Source organism: Lycium barbarum, chromosome 10 (assembly GCF_019175385.1).
Source record: "Lycium barbarum isolate Lr01 chromosome 10, ASM1917538v2, whole genome shotgun sequence".
NCBI lineage: Eukaryota > Viridiplantae > Streptophyta > Magnoliopsida > Solanales > Solanaceae > Lycium > Lycium barbarum.
This window is the reverse complement of record NC_083346.1, coordinates 28,037,960-28,045,028: the sequence shown is the minus strand read 5'-3', so window position 1 is coordinate 28,045,028 and position 7,069 is coordinate 28,037,960. Positions and strand designations below refer to the sequence as shown.

General features: G+C 32.5%; 1 long non-coding RNA gene across 1 annotated transcript; it reads right to left on the bottom strand.

Annotated features, from left to right (window-relative positions):
- Positions 1–1,636: 1,636 nt before the first annotated feature.
- Positions 1,637–3,975, bottom strand: LOC132614434 (uncharacterized). The gene is made up of 2 exons (XR_009572298.1): positions 3,332–3,975; positions 1,637–1,899 (listed from the first exon to the last, which is right to left on the bottom strand). It is a non-coding gene; the product is annotated as an uncharacterized LOC132614434 (long non-coding RNA).
- Between the last annotated feature and the right edge of the window lie 3,094 nt (positions 3,976–7,069).

Sequence of the window (7,069 nt, the reverse complement as noted above, 5' to 3'; positions counted from 1 at the left end):
AAAGAACCAAATAACAGTGATGATGAAAGTTCAAATCATAGTAGTTTTTCGAGTGACACCAGTGATTTCAAACTAGACGAGCTAAATCCGCACCTTCTTGTAGAGCGTAATAGTGATTTCTGCAGGGTGAAATATTCAGATCCGCGAGAATATTATTGCGGTTTACGCCGAGAATGGTCATATCGGATTGCCGAATCAGAACATCTTGTTCGTGACTTGGAAAATCTCAACGCTCCAATCCCAACAAGGTACTCACCAACCATGCCTCGAGGAGGTCCAGCAACTTGCGAGATGGCCGTACAAATGATTAGAAAAGAAAATAACGGAATACTGGCAAGACGTTGTAGATTTTACATGCTAAAGTTGGCTGAAGAACAAGCATCATCAACCGATAGAGAACTAACATCTCCTAAAAAAAAAAGATGTGCGTTAAGAGACCGCAAATATCATTCTGAGGATGATATTGAGGACTTCTATTCTGATGACGATTAGGGTCTATTTAGGCTCACTATCTTAGATTATGGGTCATGTAAATTTCAGACTAAGGCTGTTAATTTGTATTTTTATTTTATGATGAAGTCATCAATTTGAATTAGTTTGGCATGTTTTTAATTTGCTTTTATTGTTAAAGTCTATTATTAATTGACAATTTAATAAAGAAACACAACTAAATTAGTACATAAAGGGCACGAATTACATTATAGGGGAAAAGGTATAACTAGTGAAAAAACATAATCCATAGAAATATTAAACTTAATAAACAAAACACATATAAATAATGAACAACAGCAACATAGCACAAATAATCTTCCACAATTTAAGTTTTTCTTTCAAAGCTATTTTCTCATGTTGAGCCTCTCTAAGTTTAGCCTTCAGCAAATTTCATTTTTTTTTTTCGGAATCGGTGAGCAACACCTCCTGTTATACCCTATTTTAACCGGGGTCAAAATAGTTTACAACATCCCGGTAATTCCGAGGTTAATTAAAGTCAAGGGAGTCGCCATCTAATTATTTATGGTGAATTAGGACACCTAAAGTTCATTAAAGTTACTTTTAAAGTTAACTCCGTTTAAGGTCTACGAAACTTAAGATTCTAAGTAAGGGTTCAATTAGTCTAAAGGGAAGGTATTAGGTATCCTTTAAGACCCATTAATAATAGTTAACCGACCGGACTTAGAGTTTAATTAAAGGCTAGTAAAAGTGTAAAATATAATCATTTTTTAAAGTCTAAGTGTTGAGAGGAAAATAATTAATTGATGCTAAATACAAGTGGAAGTTATAAGACTTATACATAGATGATAAAAATGCTAAAATAAAAAAAGTGCAATAGTTGAGAAAAGTTAAACTTGCTGGAAAATAGTTATATATCTCAAAAGGAAGTAATTGACTTTGGTTTAAAGACTTAGGAAAGTTTGGTAATATTTCATTAGATTTCAACAACTTTGGATCCTAATGAAACCCGAATGTTAAACTTATCTGGAAAAAAATTTCGAAAAAACTTAGCTGGTTAAAAATGCATCTTAACTCATGCAACTCCAATTGTTTAACATGATTTTAATGTTCTAGTTACTGCTGTTGGGGACGTGTATTGCTATATATTCTAAAATTACTCCTTTAATTACTAGTTATAGATGAATTTAGCATGACTAAATAAAGCCAATTGCTAGTCTTCTTGTTCAATAAATATCACACAAGCAAATAGAGGCAAACAAACCAACAAAATGGAACAAGCTAATGGAACATTCAACTAGTGTCAACGTTTCCTGTGCAACTCGAACATGGGAAAAAAAGGCGCTACAGCAGCTTATGGCAAGCAGTAGGCTTAGGCCTTAATCATGTCAAATGTTTGCCTAAGAGACGCGACAATTCATCACAGAGAAAACAGCAGCGATAGCAACACTATCTCGTGAATGTGGCAGCAAGATCGTCGAGCAAGTCGAGGATGTTTGGAATTCGAAATTCCCAGTTCATGCAAAGAAAGAAAAGGAAATAAGAGTAAGAAGAGTTTAAACGAATATCGTTTATCAACACAAACCAGTCTAATATACACCAAGTATATCAAGATATATAAAATACATACTTACCGTGTACACTAAAAATAGACAAATCATACATGCGCTTATACGCTTAATGTACTTAACGTATACACAACCTTCATTTAAAGCTATCAAAGGGGACTTATACTTAGTCAAGATAGGCATCAAATACGCACAGAAAGGGGCAACAAACAGTAGTGCACTAATCTGGTTAGAACAAATAATAACATTATAACAAGTGTCTAATAATGAGGTCATGAGCATTTGGTGTAGTCCACTGAATGTGTACAGACAGAAAGGGGGCAATCTTTCAGATTCTCTTAGCAAATGGACATGTAAGCCGAGTGATTTGGTCTTGATAATTTAAGGGGAAATAGCCCCTTTGCAGGTTCATACAGTGCATTTAAGACAACATGCAAGTATTTTTCTGAAGAAGAAACATGTACAGGTACAGGGGAAAGGAAAGGGGTTAAACATGGTATACAGTGAGGAAAATGACAATAGTGTTTTGAGAAACTAGCAATTCATATCATCGAGATGCATTTTTTGTTCTGAAAAAGTGTTGACTATCATTCGGGCAATAAGAAAGATTTAGAGAAAGCCAACTAATAATAAATAAAGGAGATAGCCCAAAGAAACAAACAATATAGGAACTATATACATTTAGTATATCTAGGTATATCTCCTATATTCTCAAACAGAAAATCAACACTTACACAAATAAAGACATACTTGGTTCTACTTGGTGTTTTTTTTTTTTTTTTTTTTAAAGCTTCAGTTGGAGGGTATAAGAACAGATTTCAGAAGAAGAAAGAAATAGATGCAGCAATCATGATATGCAGCGTATACAGAGAATCAAGAGATCATACTAACCATCATTAACTAACAAATGAGCAGAAAACAAACCAAGTGAAAACACATAACTAAACTAAAAGTGAGCTATGCTAGCACTTCTACTACTTAACAACAAAAACAAAATAAATAGGCTTGCCTACATAAACAGATGACCAAATTAGCTAATTTTAGACTAAGATAACAATCAAACATGTACGAACTATCATAAACCAAGCACAAACAGGCTATTACTGAGATCTTAATATCATGGTTACATGAAAATGACTTTGAACCGAACTTCGACATAATATTTTGCCATAAGCGACTGACTAAACAAAACAGAGAACTAAACAAACTTAAACCTGATGAAACAAAATTCTAATCCATGGCTTCCAACAAGTTAAACAAGCATCACTATTATATATTTCAGGAACTAAAAATGCAATGGTCTCAGATATTACCTTTTGTTGGTGCAGCGAATTGGTGTGGGAGTCTCGGATTTACGCTCGAACCCGACGAACCCGAACTCGAAAAAGTCTTTCGAATCGAAATCTCGATATCAGCAAAAAACAATATGCTTTTGTTTGAAAAAAAAATCTATTTATCTCAAATAATTTTCCAATGTCCGTCCCCCCTCAAAAAAATAACCCGAAATGAATATTTATAGTAGAATCCCTAGGGTTTTGCTATGGTTCGAATTTTAGTCGGGATTTGAAATCAAATTTGTTTAAAAAATCAGAACGTTAGGGGGCTTATTCTGACCTTAATAAAAAACAAGAAGATGGAGACAAAAGTCCCTTTGAAAAACTTGTACTCGAGAAATCGGAAAGGCTGATAAAAGCGAGATTTTCCTTTCACAAATGGACGAAAATCATTAAAGTTGTTTCAGATCGGGAGCAGATGACAGTGAAAGAAAACAAAACCCAAATCTTTCAACCGTTGAAAATCTGAGGAAAAGGGTCGTCCATTAATTCCTCTTCCTCAAATGGCCATGCATGGCCTGGTTTTTGCGAAAACGATATGTGATTTTACCAAAATCGTCGATTGAGAGAGAGAGAGTGAAGGAGAGAGAAGCTGTGGGTGAAGAGAGAGAGGAAAGGGAAAGGAAGAGCGGCTGGTTGAAGGGATTAGGTTTTGTTTCAAGAATGATGATGAATAATTTTAATACGTGGGCCGGGTCGGGTAGAAACGGGCAATGGGCTGATCTGTTTTGGGCTGGTTGGGTGAGCTAATTTGTTTAAATGGATAATGGGCTTGATCGTTTGGGCCATTAATTGGCTGAAAAAATATTGATCCTTTCTCCTCTATTTTAATTATTTTTTGGGCTTCTAATTTAATAACTAGTACAATATATACTATGTGAAGACAATTAATAATTAATATGTAAAAAAAATAAGGATTTAACAAAGTGTTGTCTTGTAATTAATTTAACGAGTCCAAATCCGAAAATGAAATGATGACGAACTATAAAAAATTTGTGATAACGTAATGCTAGTAGTATTGATAGTAAAAATAATAAACATGAAAGTAACGATATTAATAGTAGTAGAAATAGAAAATAGTAGCGAAAACAAAGTATTTAGATCGTTAATAAATTTAGAAACCCAAGGAAATGAATTGGAATAAAGGAGGGACAAAATTGGGTGTCAACACCTCCAAACCTTCAATTTTTTCTTCAGCTTCCACAAGCTTAAATTGCGAGTCCAACTTAGCGGTATCTCTAGAGATACGTGAAGTCGCGGTATCTCTATCCAAAACTGAATTTTTAAATTTCGACGCCACCGTTTTATTCACGTGAATGCTATCTTCTCACCGAAAGTATTTGCAACCGCCCATATCCTATAAACATTACGAGAAAATCAGTTTTTTAAAGTAAAATATATGGATAACGTGAAAAAAAACACTAAAAAATGTAAAAACACTTACTTCGGGCACTTTACAACGCCAAAAACGGCAATCCGGATTATCTTGGGTCTTTGATATTTTTAGTTTACAGTAATAACTGCATTCGCAAATATCGGGTTGTATAGCAAACATTGAAGTTTCAAAACTTTGAGACATGTTTTTGGAAGTGCAAAAGTGTGTTGAAAGGATGAAGATGGAGAAAATGAAAGAGAAGAGAAAGAATAAAGGTTGGGTCGGGGGTTTTAGGTAAGGGTTTCATGCACAGAATCTGTGCGTGAAAGGGACAAAATGTAAATGTACACTTTGGCCCTTTCACGCACAGAATCTATGCGTGAAGCCTAATTTGATTTTTTTTTAATAAGTTAGTTTGGTTCCAAATTTTTTATTTTTTGGGTTACAAAAGTGCCAGACTCTAATATAAATGTGATATATATAGCCTACTAGCCTGATGTTTTTCAAGTCAATTTTCAGCTTTTCATTTTGACTCCCAATTAGTTCAAATCCACCTTCGATCTTTATCAAATTATTACTATAGTTTTTTTTCCTACTATTTAGAAGAGTGAGTTTTACTCACTCTTCGTCGTTCGTCGTGGGCCCCTCCCCATAAATAAAAAATTTTGGGCCCCCCCATAAAAAAAAAAAATTCCCCCCCCCCCCCCCCACCCAATATTAGACAGGCCCACAAAAATAAAAAATAAAAAATTGTAAAAAAAATAAAAAATTTGGGCCCCCCCCCCCCCCCCCCCCCCATAAAAAGTGGAACCCATCACATCCAAACTCACGAGAAAAAAAAATGGACCCCATATTAACAAAATCAAGCAATATTAAAAAAAAAAAGTGAATCCCGTATTAAAAAATAAACAATGTTAAAAAAACAATTGTGAGCCCCATATTAAACACCATGTGTATCCGTAGCAAACACTAATATAATAAAGTTTTAAATACGGAGCACAAACTACAATGTTATATTAATCGTGTTTTGAACATAGTATCCCATATTGACAAAATCAAGCAATATATATATATAAAAAAAGTTAATCCCATATTAAAAAAATAAACAATGTCAAAAAAAAAAAAAGTTCAGACTTTGTATTCTTAGCAAACACTAATATAATAAAGTTTTAGATACGGATCATAAATTACAATGTTATATCAATCGTGTTTTGAACATACATATATATATATATATATATATATATATTATGCATAAAAATAGTGCAAACTAATAATGTTCAAAAGGGTGGGCCCCATACTAAACAACACCAACCAATATAAAAAATAAAAATAAAAAGAAGAAGAAACTATATAAAGCATGTGTTTAGACCCATGCTTCATCGTCTGTTGTCCCTTAAAAAAAAAGGGTGGGCCCCATACTAAATAACACCGAGCAATAAAAAAACAAGAAAAAAAAGTGGGACTCACCACATCCAAACTCACGGGAAAAAAAGTGGACCCCATATTAATAGAATCAAGCAATATTAAAAAAAAAAAAGGTGAATCCAATATTAATAAAACAAACAATGTTAAAAAACAAATGCTTAGAAAATCAAACAATTAAGTCAATAATGATGGACTCATTGCCACATCCATATCAACCCATTAGTGGGAGCAAATGAAATTATTGTACAACAATATACTTAAAATACTTATATATTAAAATAAGATAGAATTTAATTACTTTTTCATTTTTTCCTTACTCTAATAAATGTGAAAAGAGATTAATGTCATAAAAGAAAAAGTAATATTACATGGAGATCAAATAATTAATAAGCTAAATTAGTGAAATTATAATTCTAATTGACGTTTCCTTAAAAACCGTGTACAAAAACAACATGACAAGTAAAATGAGTTAAACAAAAAATATTTACTAAAAATTAAAAAATAGAAGTTCTTCATGGCCCCATATTAAACACCAACCAGTATTAAAAAAAAAAAAAAAAGTGTAACCCACCACATCCAAACTCTTCGGAAAAAAATGTGGGCCCCATATATATTAAACAACAACTAATACTAAAAAAAATGAATCCCATATTAAAAAAATAAACAATGTTAAAAAAAAGTGCTTAGAAAATCAAACAATTAAATCAATAATGATGGATTCATTGCCACATGCGTGTCAACCCATTAGTGGGAGCACATGAAATTATTGTACAGTAACATACTTAAAATACTTATATATTAAAATAAGATAGAATTTAATTACTTTTTCATTTTTTCCTTACTCTAATAAATGTGAAAAGATATTAATGTCATAAAATAAAAAATAATATTAAATAGAGATCAAATAATTAATA